Genomic DNA, 14,205 nt, shown 5'->3' with positions numbered 1-14,205 from the left:
ACTCTACGATAAGCTGGTATTCATAGTTAAGCTTAAACTTTCATATTTTGTATAAATTGTATACAACTTTGTAATGAATTTGCAATTGAGAACTCATTAACAACTAATCACATTCGTCGGAAAATATTTCCCTTTTTTACACATGGTTTTGAACGCAGAAATTGTCCAAGAATATTATAAACCTAAATTCCATAACCCTCACTAAAAAAAGGACGCCATCATCACCATCTAACGCTCGCGCGCTATCGATGAACCGATAAAACCGACCGCCGAAGAAAGAACAGCCATTGCCATGCTATCTAAGAAGCGAAAAAGCTTAGTGCAGCAGTATTATGCACGCCGGGCGAGTGGTAACGCGTGATGGTTACGTGAGGAGATGTCAACGCGATATTACAGTGTTTTCTTTCTGTATTTTTCCCCCATTCATTCCCTGCCAAGATTTTGCACCTAATGGGCACAGTCCGTCCACTGAGGGAACCGACGATTTTCATCGTCACTCCTGGGCGACAGCAGCGTCGTAAGCGTGGTGTGCTACGCTGTGTGATAAATATTTATTTGCCTTTGTGTGATTTCATGACAACAAGAATCGGCTTCGGGGTTCGGTACACCCGGTTCTGGGGGAAAAGGAAGCACACACACAAGCTGAGAAAAGAAGTTTACCAGCTACATCGAAAAACGATTCCGATCGACAAGCGAAGGATGCAATTCGCAACTGTGGCCGAGAAGGAAGCTGTGTTTCTCTTAATGTGTCTGTGTGTGTGGCATCAACCCATTAAAGCACGGAACGGAAGAAACGTCGTGATGACACCAAGCAAACGAGGACGAAAAAGCTCGTTCAACAAAAATCAAACTCTGTTTCAAGCCGCAAAAAATGGGGGGGAAACTGTCCCGTTCCCTGCTTTTTATGACTTCGAATAATGGTTTATTACGCTATTGGTAAGACTTTCCCCCAAGCAAACACGATTTTCCTTCGATCTGGCGCCTTGGCCTTCCCATGGCAACGATTAGGAAGATGCAAGTAAAATGCGTCTTTATTGACACGTACCCAAACACATAATCTCACACAAACACCCACCCACAGACGCCCCCTCTCGCTAGCTTTTCCTTTCCACTGTGTGCTGCACCGAAACCCGGGTGGTTCCGATTTTTTCCCGAAAAGCGAACCAGAACGAAAAGCACACTGTCAATTTGATTGCGAATTTATTTGGTTATTGAACCCAGGGGCCACCCCCCCTATACCGTCACCCCAAGCTCTCCTCACCCACTGTCCGGAGCGATAACGATTATCCAACTCGTCTCGTGCGGTACAGAGCTGTAACAAATACACACCGAAGTAGTTTTCCGAAGTGCGAAGGAATCCTTTTTGCAAACCCCCGTCTGACTACTTCCCCGTTCTGCACGCGCGCTCCTCGTTACTTCGGTTTGATTTTCCTTAATCCATCCAATCCGGGCGAACATTATTTCCCTTTGGAGGAAAACGAAATGTGTGTAAAAAAAACGACAACATCATACACACACAGGGAGAGTTTATGCATTTCTTTGTTCTCACCTAAATCAGGTTTTATGCGATAAACTTGTTTATTCCTCTTTTGCACCACCCCTTGGGGGGGACCGATTCTTAGCCGAGTGTTTTGCTGTGCTGGCTGGCGCGCCACGGGACGGCAGCGGGGGATTATAATAAAATAAAAACCGACTGACTGGTTCACAGCCGCACTTTCCTTTCCATCCAATCCTTTAGGGGGCATTTAACGATAGTTTTGCGTTTTGTTTGTGAATTCCTTTCTTTCTGTGTTCATTTTTTTTTTTGTTCTTTCTTCTTATCGCTTTGTTTGCTTTGAGCATACCGTTTGCCCCGTTCCCCCCGTGTTGTTGAGTTGTGTGTTTGTTTATGCATTTTCTACGTGGAGAGCTTTTCTTTTCGAACAACGTACACCATCCCCCAGCCCACAAGGTGTACGGGGTGATGATTGTCATAAGACCTCGATGACGATCAGAGATGTAAAGTGTGGCTCTACGAAAGCATGTGATTACGATTATTGGATCGTAAATGGCATGGGTTTGAGGCGGACAATACTTGAGAGGCGGTTGCGAATGGGAGTGAGCGCTGTTTATGTTTTATGTTTGCAAATGATAAGCTTGTTAAAATCTGATTGAAAGGAAGAATTTTTTCCCCTCGTGGTTGTCATTTTTGATATCTCGTTATACTGCCTTGGAAAAACATAAACAAAATCGTATCCCAAAGGTAAAAGACTGTAACGTATGCAAAACGCTTGAATAAATAAAGAATTTGGGTTTTATTTATTTAATAATACCCTTGTGATGGCCATAAAATTAACGAAAAAGATTCTATATTAATGGTTATGGCTATATTACTCTAACGTTTAATTACAACAACGTAAAAACACATGAAAAATATATAAAAAGAAGGCTTAATGTTGTACTTCAATGAATAACTGCAATTACAAACAATAACAATTACAATAACAATTACAAATAAAAATTAGTGAATGAAACAATTGAAATGTAAACATCAAATGTAAAATATTTATGGTATATGGTAAAATAATCTTTAGTGGATTGGTAATTCCACAATTATTGCAAACAACAGGTGGTGCTATTTTAATTTCGCGAAGTGTATATTAAAATATAAAAAGGATTGTAATAAAAAATTAAACGAAAATGAAAGACTGATACACAAACATAACTACAACTAAAGAATGCATACTAAATACTAATGCATAACGCAACCTGGCATTACAACAAGTAAATTGAAATAAACAAAAAGTATGAAAATCTGTAAAGACGAAACAAAAATGACCCGAAACCATCAGAACTAATTAAAATTAATTAAACATGATAATGACATAATTATGCAGTTACATGGATGGAAAGAACATATCTAACTTAAAATTAATATCAAAATTTGTGTAATATAAAACGTAGAACAAAAAAAACACAAATTACTTTATTGTACAATGCTAAAAAAATAGCTTGAATAAACATATTATAAATAAACAAATCAACAAATATCACTTCATATAAAGTTATTATTGATTAATTAACAGAGCAGCAATGTAACGCTAACCATGAAAGAATAGTTGATCGCTTCGTATTAAAGCAAACCAATTCGATAAAAATCAACCATAAATATTCTATTACTCTACATACACACACATGGCCCAGCAAACAATGCACGACGCCCATTGGATGGCCACAATTGTCGGGGTCTGCTATTCGGAAAAGCTTTATCGGTAATTAACCGCCATAAAAAGCTAGCGATTACCGTTAACATTACGCACGTTTACGGTTTACCTTTCTCTTGGGCCCTAAGGGGCAGGCAGCGACAGCAGTAAAGGAAACGATATACTTACACACTTACAGCAACACACGCACGCACACGAAAAGGAAACAAAACATGACTCCTTAAATGACAATAGGTCTGGAAATACCTCCCGCCTTATTTTTCCGACCACAACCTGCATGATTAATGATCATAAACGCAAAAATGTTACCCAGAATTGAGTTGCCTGCCAGGTCTAAGCTATTTTGCCACCCCTATTACCTATAGCTTAAGCAGCGTAGCAGGTCCCTTTTCACCCTTCTTAACAACGGAACACACACACAAGCAACAAACTGTTGCCCAAATTTTCATTAACACAATCCCGCGCCGTACTCTCGTTTGCATAATTAATCATCGCTGAAATTACCATCGGTGCTTTTGTGTGGGAACCAATAAAGAGGACACACGAGCGCGGAACCGTTTATGCACAATGGTGTACCGGGCGCGGCCGGTAAAGGTGCAACATACCTTTTCCCCCACTGTGCTCCCCAATCGCGAGACGCTAACTTTGCAGCTGTTTGAAAACTACTTACCCTTGACTCGGCGGAACCTTACCGTCCTGGCCAATCGGGCTTACTACAATCATCCCCATATAAAAGCAGATTCTACTCAGGAATGCATTACGTGTGTTCGACATCATGCAGGCAAGCAACGAGGCCGAGCTGGCGGCGGCAACTTAAATGAGATCCTACGTCGGATATTACGAATGCAGCCGGCACCCCCGGTACACACGCGGCGGCGGCGTTAGGTGATATTGAAAACTGCCGCCACCATATTTGCGCCCGCACCCGCAGCACACCAACCTAGATGCTCATCGGCAACGGTATGCAGATTTCGCTCTCGCCGCGGGCAATAATAAAGACCACCGCAAGATGCCATACACGCGCGCGCATAAGGGATGCTCTGAAGAACGAGAAAGGAAAGTTTTCCGAAACAAGCAAATCAACTTTTCTCATTTTCACAACTCAGCGAGCATTGTCAACGTGCTTGTAAAGAGTTCCCCCGACAAAGAGAGAACACAAGTATTTTCTCTGATAGCTTCCTGTCGAATCGGTGTTTAACGATAAGATAAATCCTCATCAACCGCTAACCAATGAACTTTACTACCCTAATGCGATGTCAAATCGTACAAAACTATAGGCAAGTTTGCATGCCAAACCGATACGTTCTGCTGAGCAATCTAAAATTACATCACCAACAGAACAATAACAGCAGCATTTGACATGAACGCACTTGCAAACGAAATACCACCTAATCAAACATGTGAACGAGAAAATAGCAACAGCGGCATGCTGTAATTAACTTACAACGCTCGTAAATCTACATACCCGCCTCCGTCAACAGCATCAACACATCGAACACTTTGCTGTGTGCGGCCATGGGATGAATTGTTTGTATAGCGCTTTTGACTCACAGCCAGCACAAGTCAGGATGGCCGAGCGGTCTAAGGCGCCAGATTTAAGCTCTGGTTCCCGTAAGGGAGCGTGGGTTCGAACCCCACTTCTGACATCCTCTTTTTGCTGCTTCGCTGCGCAGCCAGTACACGACACGCATCGAGCATGCTCCGTGTTGCGTGCTGAACCGCGCGTTTTCACGATGCAACCACGCAACGTGACGAGTTGCTTTTTGTCGCACAGCGGTACGATGACGCACACGCATCACGCGCTGAGAAGCGTTACACAGCGTTACGTAGCGTTACGCATCTCCGTTACTTTGAACGGTCTTGCTAACTGGTCTGGTGAACAGGGCTGGACAAGTTTTAGCAGCACGTGGACATTTGAGACAGTTGAGAACAATAATTATTTTTAATTTAGATTGTTTTACTATGATTCATACGATCACTATTTTGCGCTCTATCAAGCTAAATTTTGAATTTTAATATCTGATCAGCCTTACGAATCTTCCTCTAAAAACTGCAGTGTCTTTCAGCGTATTTGCATAGCTCTGGACAATAGATGATAAGATAGGATTTTCACAAAAAGGGAATGTTATCTTCAAGCACTCTCTTCTCTCGCGGGTTATTATCATCTCCCGTAGAAACCAGGCGCAGAGTGAATCTCCCCACTACCCAGCTGTGCGCTAAATATAATTTTCATTCACGAGCGCCTTCCACATGCGCCGGCCCATTTGTATGAACTTTTCTCGCGCTCTCGCTAATGAGCGTTTGTATACATATGCACCACCGTCTACAATTCAAGTACCATTCCGGTGCCATATGTTTACCTCCGGACTCTCGAGCAACGTCTCGAGATAAAAATATCATCTCGCTTGCCATCGAGATCAGTGGCGCAGGGAAAAGATCACCCTAAACTCTTCACCAAGATACCGCACGGCTAGCTTCGGTTGAAAACGCGAGCTCAACGAACGTTTACTCCCAGCTTCCCACCGTGAAAATTACTTTTCCGTGATCGAATCTCATCCCGATCTCGTCCCCACGAATCACGAGAACATACAATACCATACGTTGGCACCAACGACATACTAGCGAACCTGCCGGTAATTCCTCTGATGTGCTTGGGCCCTACATTGAGCAATGCAAGCAGCATCATTAGTACCGGCAGATATTACCTTTCCTTCGATTTACTAGACCTCCGGTATTTAGCGTCTACGCGACGGACGGTTATTCCATCGTTGGAACAGTGCAAGCAACAACTGCTCCTTTTTATCAATCCAAGGACAGCACCCACACACACAGGCGGGAGTTCAAACCCGCCCATAAGACGGAATGAACGGTTTGATATCAAGCGGTTGCCATCGAAGCGAATCTGATTGACAGGTTCATGATGTTCGCCAACTGGGAGGCGGATGACCGATAAACGGATAGACAGTGAAGCGTCCCCCATCCGTGTTGCGTGGTTCAGGGCCCGATAATCGTTAATCTGGATTCCACCCATTTGAGCACTGCTCATCCGTATTGGGCGGCCGATTTTGACAGTACCACCATCAAGCTGCCAAGTCCGGTGAAGCTGTCACTTTTTCTGCTACAAAAGAAAGGCCACAGTTCAAAGAAGGCCCTTGAGGGGCAAGAAGCAAGAGTGCTCTTGTGTTATTGCACAAATTTAATGCCTTGCTTACCGTGCAAACCGCAAGATAAGGGCTTGATTGGAAATGACCGATCGATCAGACTTGAAAGAACGTTTCCTTCTGCTGCTTCGATCGTTGGCAAGGACGGCGCGCGTAGACGGATCGCGATAAGGACTGCGTCGGGTTGGCGGACAATGTCCATATACGTACAATGGAGGACGTCTGGTCCGGCTACTTGTGTTATTTCCTCAAATAGCTAGCGTCTGTTCTAATTCAACTATCAATGCTCAGCATCGTGTCTCAACCGCTGCGCTGCCAACCCTTTTCCCCTACAGCTGCAACTTACTGTTTTGCAAAACCAGACATTCAACCACAGAGTCCGGCAATCGATTAAATACGGGGAAAAAATTGACCGAGAGTGCGAGAAGAGTGCAGTATTTTTCACAATTTTATAGGACGATAAATTTACGCTAATCGGAAATTTATGACTCCATCTACGCGGACTCTGCAGAACCTGCTGCACTGCAAGTGACGACTAAGTGGGACTGGATGGGTTTGTTGGGCATATGGAATTGGCATTCGATTCAAGCCGGCTAGGGATTAAGGATACGCACGATAGACGTCCATCATCAATTAAAACACATGGGCGCCAGCACTCTGGTAGCAATCAAGATCCAATTTTCGCTATAAGGATCTTTTTCCCAGTGCAGGAGTAAATGAGAAAAGCGGGCAAAAATAAAGTCTCAGCGCAAACTGAGCTTGTTACTTTGTTCCTCAGTACCTTCCAATAGGAGCAGTGTCTGCAGCAAATTTCATCATGCATACAATCTTTCTCATACATATCGAGGACATACTTTTTGGTTGCTTTTTTCTGTTCTCACTCTTGATTCAATTGCTGCGTCAAGTGACATTAGCATCATCGCACGCTGACAAACTCCAGATCACTCGCATCACGTGAGAATGGAAGAATCAGCGTGTCTGCGCTACAAATGGAATTTCAATTTCGGTTAATGTGAACGCGCTTCTTGTGTTTCACCAGGCGCCATTAATGCCCAATTACTAGCTTTCTGCTTAATGTGAGAAACACACACACATACCAAAAGTCAACTGCAGGATGGTAATTGATCTTAGCAGATACAGATTCCTGCATCCCATGTGTACAAGAAAGGGAATTGTTTGAGCCATCAGCACAGAACGAAACATGTGGCAAGATGAAAACTGATACTCTAAGCAAGGCTAGGATGAAAGCCAGGACAGGGATGTGAAGTAAAAGGGTTTCCTTGTGGATATATACCAATAAGACAGCAAGCGATTTCTTCGATCACAATAAGATTTTGTAGCAAACAATGCATACAGCGTTTAAAATTACAAATAAAATGTTTATTTTACCTAAAATTTGGCAGTATTGTCTTACATTTTTTTCAACTTTTGATATTGAATTTTAACAAAAACACTATTATATGCAACTTAACAACTAAAATTGTAAAATAAAAGCAATTTTTTTTTTTTATTTAGTCGCATTATGAACTAAAAATATAAAGATTTAAGATTTCACATCCTAAATCCGAATAAAGCATGACAAAAAAGATAACATTGCAGGGTTAGCTTGTGTGCCAAACTTTCACATCAGAAAACAAAATATACTAAAGAAAAATATACCTTCATATGCTAATAATAATACATCAATATTAACATCACATTATTGTTGGAATTTGCAAAACTCTAAATGGACATGATTAATTAACACAAGAAAACAACCAACATGATGATATGGGTTCAAAAACAAAGGAAACAATTGATATTACCGATGAAATTACTACACTGCCAGTAGCATTAGCATACGAACTGTAATTTAATTATAGATTGTACGTCAAATAATTCACATTAGCAATGTTAATGCTTAAACAATCCGCTCATTTTCCCTTTTCAAAATTCCACTATCAATCTCCGCACACGCGTGGAATCATTTGCCGAGATTCCATCGCTCGCAATTACCTGACTCACCTACGTTGGACGACGATAGATTCGCGGTAAAGGAAACTTGTTGTGTGTACTCACCGCCTCAAACACCTAAGCGCGAGCCGTAGAAGAGGCCCCTGTCGCTTGTGCCACTTTGGCAGCTGTTTGTTATTAGCGCAACGGTCAGACACCAAGTGACAATCGTTGAGCAAACACACTCGACACCGACGCAAACCCAAACAATGCGGTATTTTGAAGCTGGAATTTGCATTTTTTGAATATTTTCACACAATCTCTCACCGGAGGGAGGATGCCCCATTGCATTCGGTAAACAGAAAAGCTCCAAGTGGCAATCGTTGACTCATCGATCAACAGAATGATTAACCAAGACGAGTGTGTACCGGACAGGAAGAAATCCGTGCAGATGGGTTAACACCTCTTTGGTGCGGGTTTTACCCGGGGCGTGTTTAAATCCCCAAGCCCAGCAGGTCAAACCCCATCGATGACGTGTAACCAAACGTTTGATGACGTTTCAGCATCCTCCGCACGAGTCATCGCATTTTTGCACATCTGATGGCGTGTGCGCGCGGCGAGCGCTGTGGTCATTACCAGGAAATTAACAACATTCCTTCACATAAGGCATGATCATGCTGAACCATCAAACCAGATGCTGTGCAAACGAAAGGAACGCATTTCATTGACTCCGATTTCAATCTTGCACCATTGGCGGCATCATTTACGGAGCGACTGTTCGTTGGTTGGAGGAGTTGGTCATAGATCAGCATTCCACTTTAAATCCGCCCGTACCCGCTCAAGTGCTCGGCAAGACCTCAGGCTAGAGCACAAGTCCACGGTATAGGTCATGTTCTAGTGTAGTTTTTTATTGCTTCGACCTTATGATCGTTGGGCACAGAGACTGATGCTTTTATGCTCTCGAAAACACTACCCCAATGATCACCACATCATCATCATCATCTTACCGCCACTATGAATGCACACGATTGTGTCCACGATGTGCCTGGTATAATGAGTTTTCTTCAATCCCACATAGCACGGGACTATAAATCGTTCCCACCGCCGCACTCTTTCTTCGACGCAAGTGCAAGCTAAGAAATGCATCGACATCGATCACGCACTCGTTTCAAACAGCACACTCGGGTGAGCAGCCGTGACATCCTATCCTTTAGTGGCAATAGTAGTAATAATTGTATTATTTTTCCTACAAACGATTCGGAGCGGGCATGAAAGCGTACACACACACGCCGCTCGACTATGTGTGGCAAACGACGATCAATTTGAAAAACTGTCAAACACATTATCGCCGCGTACGATCGCAGCATGGAGAAGAAGCATGAAGGGAGCAAAAAAATACACACACCAGAAACGACACACAAACCACATCGAGTTCCGAAGATCGATGAACTGTTACGCGACATGGGGAGTGCAAAATGGCAGCGGAAACTGAACTATAGAATAGAAGAATAGAAGAAAAAAAAATAAACAAACCAAGCAAGCATGCAGTAATGGGAGTAAGATTTATGGTGCCGATCAAACGGCGCATTGCCCCTTTCGGTGCCATATGTAGATCGGAGCTCCACCACCATTAAGATACAATGGTAAGCTGGGTCTAGAAATCGTTCCGAGACGGAGGGAAAAAACGGTTGCACGGGTAATGACTGTCATTTGATATAAATAAATAAATGCATTATCTGTGAATCATTGGATCTATTCTTGGCTAAAAATACAACCAAAAAGAGATACATAAATTTAATTGCAATAAAACTAAAAACGTTAGTGAAAAGTAGTTTTTTGGGTAAACATTAAAAAGAAATGAGTTGAAACAACAAAAACACAACTAGACAACTCTTAAAGAAATTAAAATAAAATGTAAGATAAGACAAAAGATTTAAGGAAAACATAAATTGAGTCAAATTTATGATACATGTTGAAAATTTAAACAACATAAAATAAAGTTAAAAAATATGAAAGAAAAATCAGCAGCACATTAAATGAAAATAATAACAAATAGACGTATTAAATGAAACTTATGCAAAGTAAGATATGCATATCTCGTTTTTTTAGTAAATCAATGTGTTAAACCATTTAAGATTTCAAAGTCGGCGTAGGACTAAAAGGACAAAGTAGGACAAAGATATGCTAAACACATAATGTCCATTTTAAGCTCATAACAAATTCAAACCAGTTATCATGTAGATGAGCCGACCCACGAAATGTCCCACTAATGAAAAGCCTCGCTAGCTTCCTATGAACATCACTCTCGCGTTCGTGTTTGTCATCAATGTGATAAAACGAGCGGATTATCCCCGATGTTTTAAGCAGCAAAAACAAATTTAATGTACACACACCCCTACGGCATATCGCTCGTGTGCCATCCTAAAAGCATAAACGCATAGGCAGAAGCAGAGCACCGAGGTGTCGATCGCGCGCGTTTCCTTCCGGGTGTCGCGACATAAAGCAATTAAATTAGAGGTGCGATATTGTTTCGAGCCCAAACACGCACTCCGTTTTGGGCACGAATATTAATACCGCTCGTCCTACACAACACGCCGCCCCTATGCACCGCTAAACTCGTAGCAGCACACCTTCATTTTGATTTGAAATAATGATCCGTGAAAATCCAGCTTCGAATGCATCTACACAAACACCTACAAACATACACTCTCGCGTGCAAACATTGCCACCTCTTTAATGGTACATTTTAACACCGGTACGATTATATTTTGAGGCCCGCGGTTGGGCTATTTCAACCAACAAACAAACCAATTGCATAGAAAACATAAACGCATATGTTTACGCGATATCTATACATTTGTACTGCCCGAAGCGTTTGGCCCTTTCCCGCACCGTTCGCCCTTACGCCAGCTGCCAGCTGGACCATTATGATGGCCTGTGTACAAAACCGGCGACGGCGGTAATTAAATGAATTTCTACTCCATTTGCTTGCAACACACCCCGCCGCCTTGGTCGCACACACACATGTTGGCCATTGCCATCGGTAGCTGTTTCACGTTTAAATTCACCACGCTTTTGGCGGAAGCTTTCGATGTTTAAATGGTCAAATCGAATTAGTCCATTTTAGGGGATGGGAGTAGCGAGAGGTACAAAGGGTAGTACAGATAGATTAATATTACTGCATCCTTGTCTGTAGGGCGGTTCAATATTGCACCGAACGCGAGCCACGCGAGTAGCACACGTGTTCTCGCTGGGCGAACAAAGAAAGCGAACATTTAAAATGGGGAATGTAACGGGCGGTTCCGGACAGTAAGTGCAATTGCAAAAAGTGCAGCTGGTAGTTTTTTTTCAGCTAGTTTCGCTTGGGTGGATAATGCTACTCGCCAATCTAATTAACTCAACACTACCACCACCACCATCTGCTGGTGACAAAGGACACGAGTGTAATCCTCTCCAAAAACCACTGGGAAGGCAAAGATGATGTCCGCTCCTGCCAATTCGTCATAATCACTACCAATTACAAATCTGATCCGAGCTCTTTCGCTGACCATCTTGAGCAACCTCTCGCACAAAGGATGTGATTCCGTGCTGTTGTAAAAAAAGGTGGGTACTCTTGGCGAGGAAAAAAGCCATACAAACAAAAAGCAGGCGAGGGTATAACAGATATACTTTTTGCTGCACTAATTTATCATATTTTTTTTCTCGCTCTCTGCTTTAACCACTCTGCCACCAACCGAGACGCAATGAAACAAGCGTTTACAACCAGCATCAAGACTTGTTTGTTCTTTTTCTTTTCTGTTTCATTCTACTAAGGTGGACATACGGACATACCACGGAATCGCTGCATGTGGCGGACAAAAAAGGGCTAGTCTTGTGCTGCGTGTTTCCTTTTGGTAGGTTGTGGGGGAAAAGATATTACAAATGATACGCCCTTCCGTTGTCTGTCATTACTGTGCTGGATGTTTTTGTCACGGGTGGTGGTCAAGGATGGCAGGATTGAATTAAACAAAAATGAGGTTACTGAAATTGAGCGAAGCTTAATGGAGCAACATTGGAGGGAGAGACTAATGCAGTGAAGGGGAAGAGTGTAAGGTCAGTATAAAAATAATAGACATAAAAATTATTTTATTTTTAGAAATGTGACATAAACAACAAAACATTACTTCAGGAAAAAAACACACTAAAAATAATAATTTAACACATTTTCAGACATTTAGTTACACGAAGTGTGAATGCAACGATCAATAATGCTCCTTTTAGTCTATTTCATATCTCTCTTTCTGTAAGTTAATCTACTGTGACTTATCTCTTAATCTATTCATCAGTGGCTAGGTGTAATTAAGCCTAATGAGAAAAAGACTTCAACCGTTGAATAAGCGACGAACCTAACTTTTTTATGAAAATTAATTGAACATCCGGAGCATACCAGTGATTCAATATCAATGTTTTCATGTCGTTCATTGCCACCTCTGTGAACCGACACATTTTTCCAATATTCTTTGTGCAAATAGTATGCGTTTAATTCCTCCCATAGAAACTGTATTTACTCTTTCTACGATAAAAGCAATTTGTTATTTCTAAGGTGTTCTGTTAAGTCAGAAAAGCAAATTAAGGAAGGTTAGTAAACATGGGTAATGTCTCTTTTTCTTCATGTAAAACAATTAAATATTAGACGGCGCACTAAAACAAAACATTCCTTTGTTGTCTAGAAGCAGCTTTTTACATCTCTTTTCCTTCAATGCAATTTGACGAGCGCTGCTGCAGCGACTCGGCGCTGAATTAATTTGCGCGATATGGTTTGTTGCGCTTCTGGAACTCTTGTTTTAAAATCCGGGCCAAACGTAACACTCCCAGCATCAGTTCCAACTGCCAACACAGCAAGGGAGAAGCAAAACAAACGAATTAAAACTCAAACTAATCATCATCGTTGCGCTTTATTCCAGTCGAACTCCAGTCGAAAACCCGTATGAACAGGGTATGGGTACATGATGAACCCACACAAATATCCATACAAACGCTGGTAATCTAAACGCTCAAATCAAATGCTTCGCAGGGCGAAATGAAAAATAAAACCACCGTAAAACAAAACAACTAAATCATAAAGTTGCTACTGAACATACAATACTCCCCCCTTCACCGAATGGAATGGAGAAGTTTCTCCCTCCACGACGGGATTATACATTTCCATTTGCGAGCAGGAATTGTGTCCAGCATTGTTTACGCGCCGCTGTTTCACTCACATCCGGACCACTAATGTTGTTTTCCGATGCGGCACAAAACCTTTCATCAAGCTTTTTTTGTGTTTTTTTTATGATGCAGTTTCCTTTCCACCAGCGGAGTGTAGCACATCAATTGACGACCGGCACCAATGCAATTGGTGAAGATGAGCTACTACCCCCCCCTGTGCGTGCCACATTTTCATTATCCCTTCGTTTCCGACGCAACCAAAGAGCTTCGCCGACTCTGGGGAAATCTCTGCAAAACTTTCCTCTACCACACCAACGCTTTTTTGCGGTTAGGATTCAATTAGTTCCGGGCGTCGCTCGCTCTCTATCTCTAAGTATCCTTATGGTTGTCCCTAAGCTCTCCCTGCCTCTCCTTGCCGATACAGTTGTTGACCACCGGAACAGCGCCCAGGATATGGTAAATAAACTCTCTCACCACACCGTTACAACTCGGCTGGTGCATCCCGCCGGCACTTGTACGTGTTTGGTTGCAATTTTCCAGGCGTACCGTGGCGGCCGCCCAACATAATGCTAAACGTCCATATGCTCGGAACCATGCGCTCCGCACGTTTTAGCGCGGTGATGGTTTGGGATTAGGTTTTACGATCGTTACATAAACTAATTAATACAACAGCATGCGCCCTCCCAGCAGTGACCAGCTGTGTTGTGTGGGGTGGTGTGATG

At 42.5% G+C, this 14,205-nt stretch overlaps 1 protein-coding gene and 1 non-coding gene across 2 annotated transcripts in view; one reads left to right on the top strand and one right to left on the bottom strand.

The window, feature by feature from the left end:
- Nucleotides 1-14,205, bottom strand: part of LOC1280787 (matrix metalloproteinase-2) — a 264,242-nt gene that overhangs the window by 214,022 nt on the left and 36,015 nt on the right. The window lies entirely within an intron of this gene.
- Nucleotides 4,766-4,849, top strand: Trnal-uaa (transfer RNA leucine (anticodon UAA)). The gene has a single exon. It is a non-coding gene; the product is annotated as a tRNA-Leu (tRNA).

This window comes from Anopheles gambiae, chromosome 3 (genome assembly GCF_943734735.2).
Source record: "Anopheles gambiae chromosome 3, idAnoGambNW_F1_1, whole genome shotgun sequence".
NCBI classification, from domain to species: domain Eukaryota; kingdom Metazoa; phylum Arthropoda; class Insecta; order Diptera; family Culicidae; genus Anopheles; species Anopheles gambiae.
Note: the sequence above shows the minus strand (reverse complement) of the source record. Positions and strands in the feature narration are given on the sequence as shown.